This window comes from Mus musculus, chromosome 7 (assembly GCF_000001635.26).
Source record: "Mus musculus strain C57BL/6J chromosome 7, GRCm38.p6 C57BL/6J".
NCBI lineage: Eukaryota > Metazoa > Chordata > Mammalia > Rodentia > Muridae > Mus > Mus musculus.
In genome coordinates, this window is record NC_000073.6 from 48,736,527 (window position 1) to 48,755,140 (window position 18,614).

The window sequence follows — 18,614 nt, forward strand, 5'->3', positions numbered from 1 at the left end:
TAGAAGACATTAAAGAGGAAGCACAAAAATCCCTTAAAGAATTACAGGAAAACACAACCAAACAGGTGATGGAATTGAATAAAACCATCCAAGGTCTAAAAAGGGAAGTAAACACAATAAAGAAAACCCAAAATGAGGCAACGCTGGAGATCGAAACCCTAGGAAAGAAATCTGGAACCATAGATGACAGCATCAGCAACAGAATACAAGAGATGGAAGAGAGAATCTCAGGTGCAGAAGATTCCATAGAGAACATCGGCACAACAATCAAAGAAAATGGAAAATGCAAAAGGATCCTAACTCAAAACATCCAGGAAATCCAGAACACAATGAGAAGACCAAACCTACGGATAATAGGAGTAGATGAGAATGAAGATTTTCAACTTAAAGGGCCAGCAAATATCTTCAACAAAATTATAGAAGAAAACTTCCCAAACCTAAAGAAAGAGATGCCCATGAACATACAAGAAGCCTACAGAACTCCAAATAGACTGGACCAGAAAAGAAATTCCTCCAGACACATAATAATCAGAACAACAAATGCACTAAATAAAGATACAATATTAAAAGCAGTAAGGGAAATGGTCAAGTAACATATAAAGGCAAGCCTATCAGAATTACACCAGATTTTTCACCAGAGACGATAAAAGCCAGAAGAGCCTGGACAGATGTTACAGAGACACTAAGAGAACACAAATGCCAGCCCAGGCTACTATACCCAGCCAAACTCTCAATTACCATAGATGGAGAAACCAAAATATTCCACGACAAAACCAAATTCACACATTACCTTTCCAGGAATCCAGCCCTTCAAAGGATAATAACAGAAAAAAAAATACAAGAACAGAAACCACATCCTAGAAAAAGCAAGAAGGTAATCCCTCAACAAACCTAAAGGAAGACAGCCACAAGAACAGAATGCCAACTCTAACAACAAAAATAATAGGAAGCAACAATTACTTTTCCTTAATATCTCTTAATATCAATGGACTCAACTCCCCTAATAAAAAGACATAGACTAACAGACTGGCTACACAAATAGGACGCAACATTTTGCTGCTTACAGGAAACTCATCTCAGAAAAAAAGATAGGCACTACCTCAGAATGAAAGGCTGGAAAACAATTTTCCAAGCAAATGGTCTGAAGAAACAAGCTGGAGTAGCCATTCTAATATCGAATAAAATTGACTTCCAACCCAAAGTCATCAAAAAAGACAAGGAAGGGCACTTCATACTCATCAAAGATAAAATCCTCCAAGAGGAACTATCAATTCTGAATATCTATGCTCCAAATACAAGGGCAGCCACATTCATTAAAGAAACTTTAGTAAAACTCAAAGCACACATTGAACCTCACACAATAATAGTGGGAGACTTCAACACACCACTTTCACCAATGGAAGATCATGGAAAGAGAAACTAAACAGGGACACAGCGAAACTAACAGAGGTTATGAAACAAATGGATTTAACAGATATCTACAGTACATTTTATCCTAAAACAAAAGGATATACCTTCTTCTCAGCAACTCACGGGACCTTCTCCAAAATTGACCATATAATTGGTCACAAAACAGGCCTCAACAGATACAAAAATATTGAAATTGTCCCATTCATCCTATCAGATCACCATGGACTAAGGCTTATCTTCAATAACAAAATAAATAATAGAAAGCCAACATTCACATGAAAACTGAACAACACTCTTCTCAATGACACCTTGGTCAAGGAAGGAATAAAGAAAGAAATTAAGGACTTTTTGGAGTTTATTGCAAATGAAGCCACAACATACCCAAACTTATGGGACACAATGAAAGCATTTCTAAGAGGAAAATTCATAGCTCTGAGTGCCTCCAAAAAGAAACTAGAGAGAGCACACATTAGCAGCTTGACAACACACCTAAAAGCTCTAGAACAAAAGAAAGCAAATTCACCCAAGAGGAGTAGACAGCAGGAAATAATCAAACTCAGGGGCCAAATCAACCAAGTGGAAACAAGAAGAACTATTCAAAGAATCAACCAAATGAGGAGCTGGTTCTTTGAGAAAATCAACAAGATAGATAAACCCTTAGCCAGACTCACTAGAGGGCACGGGGACAGCATCCTAATTAACAAAATCAGAAATGAAAAGGGAGACACAACAACAGATCCTGAAGAAATCCAAAAAACCATCAGATCCTTCTACAAAAGGCTATACTCAACAAAATTGGAAAACCTGGATGAAATGGACAAATTTCTAGACAGATACCAGGTAATGTAAGACCCCCGAAGGGAGACCCTCACTCAAGCCTCGGGATGTGGCGCGGACCCAAGAGAGACGAGGAGACTGAAATGGCGTACACACAAAGCTATTTAATAAAGCGGGGGGGGGGGGGGAGCCAGCGCGCTGGGGCCGAGACTCGTACACCTCTGCATAGGGTAGAGGAGTCTCGACCACGACTCAAATTTTTTACAAGCTTTTAAAGGCAAAAACCACAAACTGGGAGGGGGAATGGGGAGGGAATAGGGGAAGTTTAACAACCACAAGTTTACTCAACCAAAGAGTCATCCCTATGTTTGGCAATACACCTGGCCTGTTGAAACATTCTGTGGTTGTTCCAGAAAATGTTTTTCTCAAGTATGTTTTCCAGATGGGAGGGGGTGGGCTCCGAGGTGAAAAGTTCATGTTCTCACAAGAGGCCAGTAATTTTCTATTCTTCATTCTCCACTTCTTCTTGTAAGTAATTCTAATCTTAGAATTTCAGAAGTCTATATTTTTATGTGGAGAATACTGCATTTACTCTATCTTTAACATGGGAACAAAAACAGAATAAGGCGGATTAGTAAACAGAACTAGGCAGGGACCCTTCTAGTGAGGCTTGAGGGTCTCAGCATGACGCAGGTGTACGTAGATCAGATCTTTGGCTGGAATTGGTAAGATGTCCTTGGGATACCCAGCTCGTTCACTGTAGCCAGTTGTGACCAGACTTCTTTCTGCACCACCTGTAAGCCTTTTAACTTAGTATACAGATCATTATTATAACAACATAGGTTTAAACACATTATTTAAGACAGTGATGGGCATAGGAGCCCCATAAAGGATCTTAAAAAGAGTAAAACTCAAGAGGGAGTATTCTCAGTTCTAAATAGGGCAAGGGGAAGGAGTACCAAGTAAGTCTGTGCCAGTCTCTAGGATTAATTTTGTCAAGGTCTGTTTAGAGTTTTATTCATTATTTTTATCTGTCCTGAGTTCTGAGGTCTGTACAATTTTTATTTGACCTCTAAATACTTGGCCACACCCTGACTTACCTGGGCAACAAAGACAGGACCATTATCTGACACTATTGCTTTTGGCACTCCGAACCTTGGAAAATTTTTTCTAATAATCTTCTTGATGACTATCTGAGCAGTCTCATTTTTAAAAGGAAAAGTTTCTATCTATCTTGAGAACATTCACAAAAACCAGAAGGTATTCATACACATATTTTTTTCAGTAAAGTCTATTTTTCAGTAGATGTCAGGTCTGTCTTCTCATGAGAGGACTAGTTTTCTTTCTTCAGTTTCTACTATTTTATACAGGGTTTCTTTTACCAGTCTTAATTTGTCTATAACTTGATAGTCTTCAGACTGTCAGGATCATTGCTCTTTAGGATGCCTGGGCGGTTAGATTTGCCATCTGATTTTTTTTTTAGCCACAGCATCTTAGGTCTTTCTCTGCTGATGTCAACAGCTCTCTTTGTCTGTATATTGCTCTGTACAGTGGCAAGAGCATACCTGCTGTCCGTGTAGACTTTTCTTTTACCATTTATAGAGCTTGTATTAAAGCCACAAGTTTGGCTTTTTGGGCTGAAGTTCCTTTAGGGAGGCTGCTGGCCTAGATCACTTGCTTTCTGTCCATCACTGCACTGCTGTCCCCGCCTTCCGCTTACCCTTAACCTCGAGGCTACTGCCATCCGTGTACCAGTTTAAACTCTCAGGCCAAGGCTGATCTGATCCTTCAGATCATTTCGAGTATGAGTTCCTTCTGCCAGAATGTCAGCACAATGATGAGTAGGTGAAGTCTCAGGCAGTAGTGAGATTGAGGACAGCAGGGGAGCGAAGGTCACTCGTTCAGTCAACAAAAAGCTCTGATAATGTGTCCATCGGTCAGGGGGACGGTTGGATAATGTTTTCAAGAGCGTTAGTCAGCCATCGGTCATGGGGGCTGAACCACACTTTCTAGGACATGTGCCAAGTTTTGTCTCAGAGTCAATTTATCTGTGTCCTTGACCAGAAGCCACTATGTGCAGACAAGCAGGCCATCCTACAGCCACCAGGTCTAATTTTTTACAAGTATGCCACAGGTCTTTTCCAGGGTCCCAATCTCTGAGTAAGAACTTCTTTGGCAATACCTTTGTTCTCAGTCACATCTAGGAGTCTCATAGCTGGGGATAACATTAGGGCAGTCTCAAGAGCATCCAAGGCCATCTAAGATTGTTCTTTTTTTTTTTTTTTTTTGTATACGAAGGGCTGTTTATCTCTTTAACTCAGCAAACCTGGAATTCACAATCTGCAAAAGCCCGCAGTGCCCAGGAACTTTTTTAGCTTGTTTTACACTGGTCGGTGGAGGAGTATGAAACACAGTCTCTTTTTTAGCTGCTTTAACAGGTAGGCCACCGGCCTCTTCTAAGGACTCAGCTTCTGTATTAGCACCCCTTTTGCTATCTCTTAAACACATTGATCTTTAGCCAAAAGCTTTCTTTTGTTGCCAGGTACTATCTAAGTTTTCTAATTTTCCTGACTTTTGTGGCCAACATTTCATTTCTCTTATCTTTTTGTCTCACAGCACAGCTCTGATTCTGACTCTGGTCTCTGTCTTTGTCAGCCTCATGTTTCTTTAACTCTTTTTCTTGTCTGACTCTTACTTACTGGTTCCTCTTTTAAATATTTTTCATTTAGAGTATCTCTCTCATTTCAGACCTCTCTAATCTCTTTCATCTTTATTTTTACCTCTCTTCACTGTTAATCTATCTCTTCTGGGTCTGCTGAAGATTTGCTTTTAGCTCACTTCTTTGCAGACCTCTATCCTTCCTTTGTTTCTCCTCCTCTGCACTTTCTTATCTACTTACACTAACTTTCTTACCAACTTACCCTGTCCTTCTCTTTGCTTTTGTAACTTTCTGTTACCTTGGTCAGATTGTTGGGACACTTTCTAGTCCCACAGAGACGAGACCCCCATCAGAGTCTGGCAGTTAGACTCACAGGTGCTCCTTACCTTGGACAGAAGCCCCAAGTGGGCAGATGCCTCCCTCACTGGAGCTTAGAACAGACTCACTGCCAGCAACTCAGGGTGGTGCCACCTTCTGAGAAGAGGGAACTTTAGAGCAGAGACGGGAGTGCAGCTCTCACAGCTGGCTGCAACCGGCACTTATCTTAAAGTGAAAGCAGTTTTTCTGTTAACAAGAGACGGGATGCAAGGGACAGGGGAATGAGAAGCAATCAGGGAAACCTGTGGAGCTCTTGGCTGGCTACTCTCACAGCCTCTTCCTCTTTTTCTCTTTAGCAGCCACTACATCCAGGGCACTGACTTCTCAGGGACCACCCCTCTTTTGCTCCGGATTTCCGAGCTCATTTCTCTCTAGGCTCCAGGTCCATGGGCGGGACCACTGTGACCCGCTGGCTGCTCTCTGGAGTTGGAGTGGGAGGCAGGGCAGCTGAGGATCTGAAAGGAAGTGGTCAGCATAGGGATCTGACAGGATTCTTAGGCTTATTTCAGAAGGCATAACTAAAAAACAGTCGTCAGTCATTAGTCCAAGTCCGAACACAAAGAGACACAAAAGACACACACAGAAACCGTTTTTCAGGCAACCACTATAGAATCACAGTACCACAGAAATGACAAACACAAGCAAGACCAATACAGGGCATCTTACATGCGATTTCCAGAGAAGCTTACTGTCACTATGACCAACCCAAATGGACCTGTCTCCATGGGAAGGCCCCAGAACCTGAGACCGGCCTAAAACCAAACCAAGATAATCAGTCAACTCCTTGGGACCAAGACCAGACCTGAAACCAGACAAACCAAAAACAAAACAGAATCAGAAGGTGGTCCAATGGAGGACACACAAGTGAACAAGACACACAGACACACAGACATACAGACAGGAAGGGATCTCACTTTACCTCTGACGTACAGTGTCTGTGTCTCATGACAAAAACCACAAACAAAAACAAGATAGCAACAGAGAAAAAGAAGACACCAGTATCTCTAAGCACACTTGTCCATGCCTGGACTTGTACAACCAGCCAAGCCAAACGCTATTTCCTGATGGGGTCGGATTCCACATCGACTCCCTTCCTGATGGGGTGGGATTTCACGTCCACTCCCGCTCTGGCAGAGAGAACACCCTCTCTCCTTTACTCTGCCAGGCAACAGCCAGGTCCTCCTGACTGTTCCATACCCTGGGCACTCTCTCCAGGGTCTCCCTTGGAACGTCTTCCAGGGGTGCAGCCTGTGGGGCCATAGACCGTCATCCTCCCACAGCCACTAGGTCCTTACGGCCCATAGTGGCAGCTGCCAGAATACAGAATACCAGAACTGGTAATACAGGTGGGACTCAAACCCACAATCTCAGAACTGAAAAACAAAGACAGAAATTCAGCGGTGCCACATTTAGACACTTAGATAACAGACAACATAGAAGACTCACAAAAACAAACGTAAACAAACAAAATTACCAAGCGACAGAACTTACCCGATGGGATGGTCTCGGTCTCTTGGGTGGTCGCGTCGATCCCGGACGAGCCCCCAAATGTAAGACCCCCGAAGGGAGACCCTCACTCAAGCCTCGGGATGTGGCGCGGACCCAAGAGAGACGAGGAGACTGAAATGGCGTACACACAAAGCTATTTAATAAAGCGGGGGGGGGGGGGAGCCAGCGCGCTGGGGCCGAGACTCGTACACCTCTGCATAGGGTAGAGGAGTCTCGACCACGACTCAAATTTTTTACAAGCTTTTAAAGGCAAAAACCACAAACTGGGAGGGGGAATGGGGAGGGAATAGGGGAAGTTTAACAACCACAAGTTTACTCAACCAAAGAGTCATCCCTATGTTTGGCAATACACCTGGCCTGTTGAAACATTCTGTGGTTGTTCCAGAAAATGTTTTTCTCAAGTATGTTTTCCAGATGGGAGGGGGTGGGCTCCGAGGTGAAAAGTTCATGTTCTCACAAGAGGCCAGTAATTTTCTATTCTTCAGTAACAAAGTTAAATCAGGATCGGATTAATTATCTAAACAGTCCTATATCTCCTAAAGAAATAGAAGCAGTCATTAATAGTATACCAACCAAAAAAACGCCCATGACCAGATGGGTTTAATGCAGAGTTCTATCAGACCTTCAAAGAAGATCTAATCCCAGTTCTTTACAAACTATTCCACAAAATAGAAGCAGAAGGTACGCTACACAACTCATTCTATAAAGCCACAATTACTCTGATACCTAAACCACAGAAAGACCCAACAAAGATAGAGAACTTCAGACCAATTCCCCTTATGAATATCAACGCAAAAATACTCAATAAAGTTCTCATTAACCAAATCAAGAACACATCAAAACAATCATCCATCTTGACCAAGTAGGTTTCATGGCAGGGATGCAGGCATGGTTCAATATACGGAAATCCATCAACGTAATCCAGTATATAAACAAACTCAAAGACAAAAAACACATGATCATCTCCTTAGATGCTGAGAAAGCATTTGACAAAATCCAACACCCATTCATGATAAAAGTCTTGGAAAGATCAGGAATTCAAGGCCCATACCTAAACATGATAAAAGCAATCTACAGCAAACCAGTAGCCAACATCAAAGTAAATGGTGAGAAGCTGGAAGCAAACCCACTAAAATCAGGGACTAGACAAGGCTGTCCACTCTCGCCCTACCTATTCAACATTGTACTTGAAATCCTAGCCAGAGCAATTCAACAACAAAAGGAGATCAAGGGGATACACATTGGAAAGAAAGAAGTCAAAATATCACTTTTTGCAGATGATATGATGGTATATATAAGTGACCCTAAAAATTCCACCAGAGAACTCCTGAGCCTGATAAACAGCTTCAATGAAGTAGCTGGATATAAAATTAACTCAAACAAGTCAATGGCCTTTCTGTACGCAAGGATAAACAGGCTGAGAAAGAAATTAGGGAAACAACACCCTTCTCAATAGTCACAAATAATATAAAATACCTTGGCATGACTCTAAGGAAGTGAAAGATCTGTATGAAAAGAACTTCAAGTCTCTGAAGAAAGAAATTAAAAAAGATCTCAGAAGATGGAAAGATCTCCCATGCTCATGGATTAGCAGGATCAATATAGTAAAAATGGCTATCTTGCCAAAAGCAATCTACAGATTCAATGCAATCCCCATCAAAATTCCAACTCGATTCTTCAACGAATTAGAAAGGGCAATCTGCAGATTCAACTGGAATAACAAAAAACCTAGGATAGCATAACTCTTCTCAAGGATAAAAGAACCTCTAGTGGAATCACCATGCCTGACCTAAAGCTTTACTACAGAGCAATTGTGATAAAAACTGCATGGTGCTGGTATAGGGACAGACAAGTAGACCAATGGAACAGAATTGAAGACCCAGAGATGAACCCACACACCTATGGCCACTTGATCTTTGACAAGGGAGCTAAAACCATCCAGTGTGAAAAAGACAGCATTTTCAACAAATGGTTCTGACACAACTGGCGGTTATCATGTAGAAGAATGCGAATTGATCCATTCCTATCTCCTTGTACTGAGGTCATATCTAAGTGGATTAAGGAACTTCACATAAAAACCAGAGACACTGAAACTTATAGAGGAGAAAGTAGTGAAAAGCCTCGAAGATATGGGTACAGGGGAAAAATTCCTGGATAGAACAGCAATGGCTTGTGCTGTAAGATCAAGAATCGATAAATGGGACCTCATAAAGTTGCAAAGCTTCTGCAAAGCAAAAGACACCATCAATAAGACAAAAGACCACCAAAAGATTGGGAAAGGATCTTTACCTATCCTAAATCAGATAGGGGACTAATATCCAATATATATATAAAGAACTCAAGAAGGTGGACTCCAGAAAATCAAATAACCCCATTTAAAAATGGGGCTCAGAGCTGAACAAAGAATTCTCACCTGAGGAATACTGAATGGCAGAGAAGCACCCGAAAAAAATGTTAAACATCCTTAATCATCAGGGAAATGCAAATTAAAACAACCCTGAGATTCCATCTCACACAAGTCAGAATGGCTAAGTTCAAAAATTTAGGTGACAACAGATGCTGGCGAGGATGTGGAGAAAGAGGAACACTCCTCCATTGTTGGTGGGATTGCAAGCTTGTACAACCACTCTGGAAATCAGTCTGGCCGTTTCTCAGAAAATTGGACATAGTACTACCGGAGGATCCCGCAATTCCTCTCCTGGACATATATTCAGAAGATGTTCCAACTGGTAAGAAGGACACATGCTCCATCCACTATGTTCATAGCAGCCTTATTTATAATAGCCAGAAGCTGGAAAGAACCCAGATGCCCCTCAACAGAGGAATGGATACGGAAAATGTGGTACATTTACACAATGGAGTACTACTCAGCTATTAAAAAGAATGAATTTATGAAACTTTTAGGCAAATGGATGGACCTGGAGGGCATTATCCTGAGTGAGGTAACCCAATCACAAAGGAACTCACACAATATGTACTCACTGATAAGTGGATACTAGCCCAGAAACTTAGGATACCCAAGATATAAGATACAATTTGCTAAACGCATGAAACTCAAGAAGAATGAAGGCCAAAGTGTGGACACTTTGCCCCTTCTTAGAATTGGGAACAAAACACCCATGGAAGGAGTTACAGAGACAAAGTTGGAGCTGTGACGAAAGGATGGACCACCTAGAGCCTGCCATATCTGGGGATCCATCCCATAATCAGCTTCCAAATGCTGACGCCATTGCATACACTAACAAGATTTTGCTGAAAGGACCCAGATATAGCTGTCTCTTGTGAGACTATGCCGGGGCCTAGCAAACACAGAAGTGGATGCTCACAGTCAGCTATTGGATGGATCACAGGACCCCCAATGGAGGAGCTAGAGAAAGTACCCAAGGAGCTAAAGGGTTCTGCAACCCTATAGGTGGAACAACATTATGAACTAACCAGTACCCCGGAGCTCTTGACTCTAGCTGCATATGTATCAAAAGATGGCCTAGTCAGCCATCAGTGGAAAGAGAGGCCCATTGGACTTGCAAACTTTATATGCCCCAGTACAGGGGAACGCCAGGGCCAAAAAGTGGGAGTGGGTGGATAAGGGAGTGGGGGAGGGTATGGGGGACTTTTGGGAAAACATTGGAAATGTAAATGAGGAAAATACCTAATAAAAAATATTTTTAAAAAACATGACTATCTCATTGGATGCTGAAAAAGCCTTTGATAAAAGGCCCCAACATGTTAAAGGTATTAGAGAAATCAGAGGTACGTGGAACATACCTAAACAAAGCAATATACACCAAGCCAGTAGCTAACATCAAACTAAACGGTGAAAAATTAAAATAGTTCCTCTAAAATCAAGGACCAAACAAAGCTGCCCACTCTCTCCCTATGTATTCAATATAGTGTACCTGAAGTTCTAACCAGAACAATAAGACAACTAAAGGAGATCAAGGGGATACAAATTGGGGGTGGGGGTGGGGGGGAAAGTATGGCTATTTGCTGATGAAATGATAGTTACATATATGAACCAAAAAAATTCTACCAGAAAACTCAGACAGCTGATAAACACCTTCATCAAAGTGTCTGGATATAAAATTAACTCAAAGGAATCAGTAGTTCTCCTTTATACAAATAATAAATGGGTCCAGAGCAAGAAATTAGGAAAACAGCACCCTTGTACAATAGCCATGTACAATATAAAACATCTTGGTGTAACTCCAACCATCAAGTGAAAGATCTGTATAACAAGAACTTCAAGTCCCTGAAGAGAGATATTGAAGAAAATATCAGAAAATGAAAAGATCTCCCATGCTAACGGAGTGAAGATGGCCATCTTATTAAAAGCAATGTACAGATTCAATGCAATCTCCATCAAAATGCCAACACAATGCTTTATAGACCTTGAAAGAGCAGGTCTCAACTTCCTATGGAGAAAAAAAAATCCTGAACAATAAAAGAACTTCAGGAGGAATCACCATGCCTGACCTCAAGCTGTATTACAGAGCAACAGAAATTAAAAACTTCCTGGTATTGGTAAAGAAACAGACATGTTGATGAATGAAATCTAATCAAAGATCTAGAAATGAACCCAAGACCTAGGAACACTTGATTTTTTGATAAAGAAGCCAAAACCAAACAATGATAAAAGAAATTATCTTCAACAAATGGTGGTGGTCTAACTATATGTCTATATGTAGAAGAGTAAAAACAGATCCATATTTATCACCCTGCACAAAATTGAATGGAAATCTGCAACTTACAGGGGTGAGGAGGTGGGGAGCATCTCCAGGAAATGGCCATCCAACAAGGGCTCAAGTTGAGACCCATACCATGGGTAAGCACCAATCCCCGACACTATTATTTATACTCTTATTCTGCTTGATGTTGTCCTCTGAAAAGCTTCACCCAGCAGCTTACTCAGACAGATGCAGACACCAACTGCCAAACAGTGGATGGAGCTTGGGGACTCTTATGGAAGAATAGGAAGAGGGATTGCATGCCCCAACGGGTATAGAACTCCACAGGAAGACCAACAGAATCAACTAACCTGAACCCTTAGGGCTCTCAGAGACTGAACTATCAATCAAAGAACGCACACGGGCTGGACCTAGACCTGCCCCACCCCGCTCCCATATATGTAGCAGATGTGCAACTTGGTCTTCAGGTGAGTCCAGTACAACTGGAGTGGAGCTATCCCAAAAGCTGTTGCCTGAATGTGGGATATGTTCTTCTAGCTGGGCTGCCTTGTCTGGCCTCCGTGGAAAGAGAAGCATCTAGCTTCACAGAGACTTGAAGTGCCAGGGTGGAGGGGATACCCAGGGGGGCTCCTACCTGCTCAGAGAAGAGGGGATGGGGGAAGGATAGGGGCAGTGAGTGGGATGTAAAGTGAATAAAAAATAAAATAAAATTTTAAAAAATTTGAATGATACAGTTCAAACTACCAGGTACAAAAGATGCTGGGTTAGTCCTGTTATTCTGCCTCAAATTTCATTGCCAAGTTTCAGGTTAAATTTAAGACCTCCACCAAAAGTTTCATCATCATGTATAGAGCTGCGTAAGAAAAACCTTATTATTATTATTGTATTTTAATTGAGCCATAAAAGTTGTACATATTTATAGGATGCCATATAACACCCAAATATATAGATCTTTTACATGGTGCTCTAATTCGGACAAGTGTACCTATTTCCTAAAACATTTCTTTATGAAAAAATTTTCCTTTAGATTTTTGAAAATGTATTACCATTTTCTATAACCACCCTACTGTGTGCTGGCACACCAACACTCACTCTTATCTAACTGTAACTTAGTACCCACTGGTCATAATTTCCTTTCCTTGTTACTTCCCCCATTTGACTCTCAGTGGTTAAAAGATTAGCTTTTGTAAAATTCACATGAGATTATGTGCCATTTGTGTTTCTGTGTCTCTTTTTAGTAAGAATTGAATTGAATTGGGTGATTGGGTGATTGATTGATTGATTGATTGATTGATTGATTGATCGATCGATTGATTACTTTTGGGGATCCTAACACTGTGAGAACAAAGAGCAAGCTCGGATTCTCAAAGGCAATCACATTTTTTACAAGGTTTGTAAAAGCGATGTGACGCTACCATATTTGAACACTAGATGGCAGTCAATGGTGCTAAAATCTTGTAATCCTTAAGTAGCCTGCTTTGGCAGCGCGCAGGGGTTCCCTGCAGCAACTGAACAGTCATCTTGATCGTCTTAACTGTCCCGTTCTCTTCCTGGGCGTCTCCAAAACCTCTGAAACCTGGTTTAGGGGTACAAATCTCCATGATCAAGCAGAGCTGAAACTGCTCAACATACAGTTGACGCTTAGTCTAGGATGGAGCAGAGAGGAGGGCTGACACCAGGAAGCAAAATAAAAGCCAAGGCTCCCTGCTCGTCTGCGATTGAGGGAAGCCCCAGACCGCACCTCTGCTGCTGCTGCTTCTCTGGCAGAACACATGCCTTTCATGAGCACTGCCCACCGCTGAAAGCCTATCAAATCGGAGGGGGCTGTCACGGCTTTTGTAGTTCTCTCGTCTTTGGAATCAAACCATGGAGACCGGCTGCCTCAACATCTGTCTCAACAGATGGCTTGCCACACAGTGTCTCTGAATCTCAGGGCGCCTCGGTCCGGGACCTCCATGTCACTCTCTTCCCAGAAACCTTCAAAAGTGACTCCACCTAGTGAGGCCTGCCAGCCTAGTAGGGCCAGGGTGGGGCAGGGAAAGTGTTAACGACCCCTGGGTGGGTGTGGGAGGGGTAGTAATGGTGCCAAGGTGGGGCAGGGTGTGTCTGAACGCTTTAGAACAGGGCTGGGTAGGGATGGCCTCTGTGGCCCTGCAGTGTTAAACTTTCCCACAAGAGGGCGCTAATAGACTTCTTTCACGTGGATCCACCTTAAAGTTCTGTTGGCCCAGCTGTGTGTCCCTATGATCATGTTTGTGGGGCCTTTTGTGTTTGCCCTTCGAGTTTAAAAAGGTGTTTTTCTATTTATCAAAGATATTGCACTCACAGGGAACCTATCTCTTCTGGTACTTAGCACCCTGTGCCCTGCGGTATTGGGTTGACTTCTGTCTCCACTGACCTTTGATCTACCAGAACATACATTAATATTTCCTTGATCATAAATAACACTGCACTTGGCAATGACCCCATAGACTTTTCAGCCAATTGGGTAAACTTAAAGTTTGGAACACCGAAAAAGGCTGGTCAGAGTTTATTTAACACAATAAAAGGGAGGGTGGGTTGGTGATTAACTTGGCTCTAATTAGAGGAAGTTGTGGCATAATGGAGAAAGGGCAGCCACCGAACACAGTTGTGTAAGCCCTGGTGCTGGCAGTTTCTAGCTGAGTGTGGTGTCTGCCTGTCTCAGCTAAGCTCACAATGTCAGCCACCAGTGGGCACGCAGAGGGCAGCAATTAAATGGAGCGTGATCATACCTGTGGCCAGGGTGGTTAGCTTGAGACCCCATTCTACCCACCCTTGTACTGACAGTGCCCCTCCCCCGCGTTGTTCAATGTGTAGTTGAAAGAGGACCTGGGGAGTCCCTGAATATGTCCCTTAAATAAGAAGGAGGACCAGAAGTCAGTGCTGGGAGCTGGGGAAGGAACCAGGAAACTGAGAGCAAGCTGGGTATACTAGACAGAAGCTGGGCAGAGGGGTCACTGAAGGATAATGCATTTGTGATGGCTATCCCAGACTCAGGCTCAGGCAGACTCACTAACTGCCAGGGGTAGACATATTTGAATTTTCTCTTTCCTTCTTCCTTTCTTCCTTCCTTCCTTCAATCCTTTCTTTCTCTGTTTTTGTTTTGTTTTTATTTTTGTTTTGTTTCTCAATCTACGTTTTCTCTATGTAGTCCTGATTATCCTGGAACTCACTCTGTAGACCAGGCTGAGCTCAAACTCACAAAAATCCGACTGCTTCTGCCTCTGGAGCCCTAGGAGTAAAGACGTGCGCCACCATCAACCAGTCTTTTTTTTTTTTAATACAATATATTATGATCATATTTCCCCTCCCCCATCTTCTTCCAGCTTCTCTACCACCCCCAACCCACCCAACTTTATGCCTTCTTTATCTGTCTGTCTGTCTGTCTCTTTGCCTGTCTATCTATCTCACTCTCTTCCTTCCTTCCGCCCTCTCTCCTTCCCTCCCTATCAGTCAAACTTTATGCCCACTGCCCCTGTGTGGAGGCCAGAGTTCAGTCTCCAGTATTATCTTAGGTGCCCTCCACCTTGTTTTTTGCCACGGGGTTTCTCTCTTGGCCCAGCGCTCTCTAATTCAGCTGGGCTGACCGGCCAGTGGGTCCTAGAGATGTTCCTGTCCTCCCCTCCCCAGCACTGAGGTCAGAAAGGCGTGCCACCAAGCCCAGCTTGCGAGGTGGGTACTAGGAATCAACTAAAGAGTACTTTATATTGGGGCTGGAGAGATGGCTCAGCGGTTAAGAGGGCCGACTGCTCTTCTGAAGGTCGTGAGTTCAAATCCCAGCAACCACATGATGGCTCATAACCATCCGTAATGAGATCTGATGCCCTCTTCTGGGGTGTCTGAAGACAGCTACAGTGCACTTATGTATAATAAATAAATAAGTTAAAAAAAAAAGAGTACTTTATATTTATTTGCATTCCAGTCATTGCCCCCACCTCGGTCCTCCCTCCCATAGTTCCTCACCCCATTCCTACTCACCCCTGGCCTCCAAGAGGGTGCCATACACACCCCAGACCTCCCCCTTCCTTGGCGCCTCAAGTCTCTGAAGGATTAAGCTCATCCTCTCCCACTGAGGCCAGACCAGACAGACCTCTGCTATATATGTGCCAGGGACCTCGGACCAACCCTGTATGCTCCTGGTTGGCGGCTCCGTCTCTTGGAGCTCCCTGGGATCTGGGTCAGTTGAGACTGCTGGACTTCCTATGGGGTTGCTCTCCCCTGAAGCTTCCTTCCCCTAACTCAACCATAGGTGTCCCCAACTTCAGTCCAATGGTTGGGTGTAAGTATCTGCTTCTGTCTCCGTGAGCTGCTGGTAGGGCTTCTCAGAGGACAGCTGTGCCAGGCTCACGTCTGTAAGCACATCATAGCATCAATAATGTCAGGCCTCAGTGCTCTCCCAGGAGATGGATCCCAAGTTGGGACGGTCATTGGACCCTCTTACCTTCAGTCTTTTCTCCATTTTTGTCCCTGCAGTTCTTTTAGACAGGAAAACTTCTGGGTCAGAAATTTTGACTATGGGTTGGTAAACCCTGTCCCTCTACTTGAGGCCCTGTCTATCTACTGGAGGTGGAGTCTTCGAATTCCCTCTCCCCAATGTTGGGCATTCTGGCTAAGGTTGCCCCCCCCACCCCGAGTCCTTAGAGTCTCTCACTCTCTAGGCCTCTGGTCATTTCTAGAGGGTTCCCCCACCTCCCACCCCCTGAGGCTGCTTATTTCCACTCATTCTCTTGGCCCTCTGGGCTTCTCTTCTCCAACCCCCCCCCATACCTGATTCTGTTCCCCTTTTCCCCTCCCCTCTCCCACCCAATCCCTCCCTTCCTCTGCCTCCCATGATTATTTCATTCCCCCTTCCATGTGGGATTGAAGCAGCCTCACTTGGGCCTTTCTGCATGTTACACTTCTTACGGTCCGTGGGTTGTATACTAGGTTTTCTGTACATTTTGGCTAATATCCACTTATCCGTAAGTACATACCATACATGTCCTTTGGGTCTGAGTTACTTCACTCAGGATGATATTTTCTAGTTCCATCCGTTTGCATGCAAAATTCATGATGTCCTCATTTTTAATAGCTGAATAGTATTCCACTGTGTAAATGAATCACATTTTCTGTATCCATTCCTCTCTTGAGGGACTTCTGGGTTGTTTGCAGGTTCTGGCTATTATACATATGGCTGCTATGAACATAGTGGGGGTATCTTATCCCACCAACCTATCTCCCCATCACAATGGTGTGCTATTTCTGTCCTAGCTGGCTGAGGGTGATGTGTCTTTGTGTGCTTTTCATTGTGAGACTCTAGGGTTGGGGGTTCTATTGAGCTAGCTTGAAGGCACATTCCTACCCAGAGGATGGAAACTGCTTCTGCCAGACATCAGGACATACTGATAGCCAGATACGCACTTGTTATTTTTTTAACTGACCATCTTGGGAGTTTTAAGGCCATGCTTATCTTAGTGTTCCTTCATAGGTGATAGCCATGGATGCTACTGGCCTGAGACCTCACGGAGTCTTCTTCCTCAAAATTATAGCAGACACAGATCTTTATTTTCTTTTTTCTTGATCACTCCTTTTTTTTTTTTTTCAGGACATAGCTACTCCTGAGGACTGCTGTATGCAGAAGCATCACCAATGCAATTCTGCACCATGCCTCATGAAGGGGATTATTGGAGGGTACCAGCCCTCCCTTTCTGCCTAGCAAATTTTTGGCTTAACAGTTCCACCCCATGCAAGGGCATAAAACTCCTCAGTATTTGCCAGTTTCTTCACACATGTGTCCTTGGATCTGGCTCTCCCGCCTTAAAGTCTGTCATGTGTGTTAGAAAATCCCAAAAGATGTTTTTCTTGTGTGTCTGTGTCTCATGGGCTGAGAGTTCAGAGACTGCTTCAACATCACTTAGTATCTCATAAGACAACTGCATCTCAGGCCCCTCCCCCATCCCTGCATCAGAATCTATAGTTTTCCCAGTGCCCTGGGACTTAGCCCTGCCACAAAGCACAGCCTTGTCGTTCTATATGATCCAGAGCAGGAATTGGGGTAAGAATTTGTGTGGTGATTGAGAGTGGCACCAAACAAGACTGTTTCCTTCCACCTGCTTCTCTCAAGGTCCAGTTGCTCAAAGAGAAAGATGAGGATCCATTTTGGACAACTCTGTCAACTGTTGCCTTTTGGTCCATCAGAGAGCACGGCTTTCAGAGTCCGTTCTGAGCAGTTCCTGATGCAGGCATGGCCACCAGGAAGTGGGCTCAGAGCCCTGGAGTTTTCAAGGTGCCCTTGTGCCTCATGAGCCATCTCCTGCCAACAGCTTCCTTCACCCCCTCCAGACTGTGTGACTGCCTTAGACTTATGCTGAGGGCAGAAGGTGCACCAGCCCTGAGTTCCATCACTGCCCTTCTTAACTCTCAAGGAAGGTAAGACACACTCTGAATCTCCCAAATGCAGGCTGAGTGCCTACACAATCAAAACCATCAGCTACTAGCCATCATGGATCTAATGAAGCTTCCTTAGAGCCAGAGACAGGACTAGACTTTCTTTGGCTGCATGTAAGAATTTCTGACTAGTACTGTTTCATTAAGTATCCACGGCCCAGATAAAGGGACAGGACTTTGTCCCTCTACATACCAAGTCTACTTCTCTGGGTAGAAGGTGAACGGAGGAAGCCATCCAGAGTCTAGCAGTTAGAACTATAAAATGAAGTAAGATCACTTTAAATTCCCAAGGTAAAATGCCCCACCTTATGCTCCTTATGAGGTTCATGTTGTATTCCATATCCCTGCCCACTGAAGTGTGGTGGCTTCTTGCAGCATGCTCAAGCTGCACCAGGAAGGAACTGGGATAATAACCCCATAAACCTCACCCCACACTGTCTCTCAACATCCAAGTACAGAGGTAGGTTGATGATGGGCTTAGAAAGACTCAGGAAGGCACAAGGCTAGAAGAAGTAAGATCCTGGGATCCAAAGTCAGCCTGCTATCTCAGACGGGCTAGTCAGTGGTGAGCTTGGGTGAGAATGTGGGTGGGGTATTCATGACACCACATTTCACTCTCTAGTCAGTCCTCAGCACCAAACAAAGTACTTGGCAAAAATAAGTAAAAGAATAAGCACTAAATAAATGTTGGGAAAAATAAATGAATCTTGACATGTGAAGAGAGCATGAGTTAGTTTTGAGTGCCTATG

The 18,614-nt window shown here is 43.6% G+C and overlaps 1 long non-coding RNA gene across 3 annotated transcripts in view, besides 1 other annotated feature; it reads right to left on the reverse strand.

Annotated features, from left to right (window-relative positions):
• Gm45086 overlaps positions 1-11,665 on the reverse strand; it is a 28,045-nt gene extending 16,380 nt beyond the window's left edge. The window contains exon 1 of one of the 3 annotated variants that reach the window (XR_001778122.1): positions 5,293-5,337. This is a non-coding gene — a long non-coding RNA (predicted gene 45086). Of the gene's footprint in view, positions 1-3,907; positions 3,942-5,292; positions 5,338-11,481 lie in introns of those variants that run through there. The other 2 variants (XR_001778121.1, XR_001778123.1) reach the window with 2 other exon arrangements.
• Positions 12,475-14,454: an enhancer, noted in NCBI's record as "VISTA enhancer mm1586". NCBI's record gives its function as "enhancer in: hindbrain (rhombencephalon)[6/15] | trigeminal V (ganglion, cranial)[9/15]" and the evidence as "EXISTENCE:transgenic organism evidence [ECO:0001131][PMID:17130149]".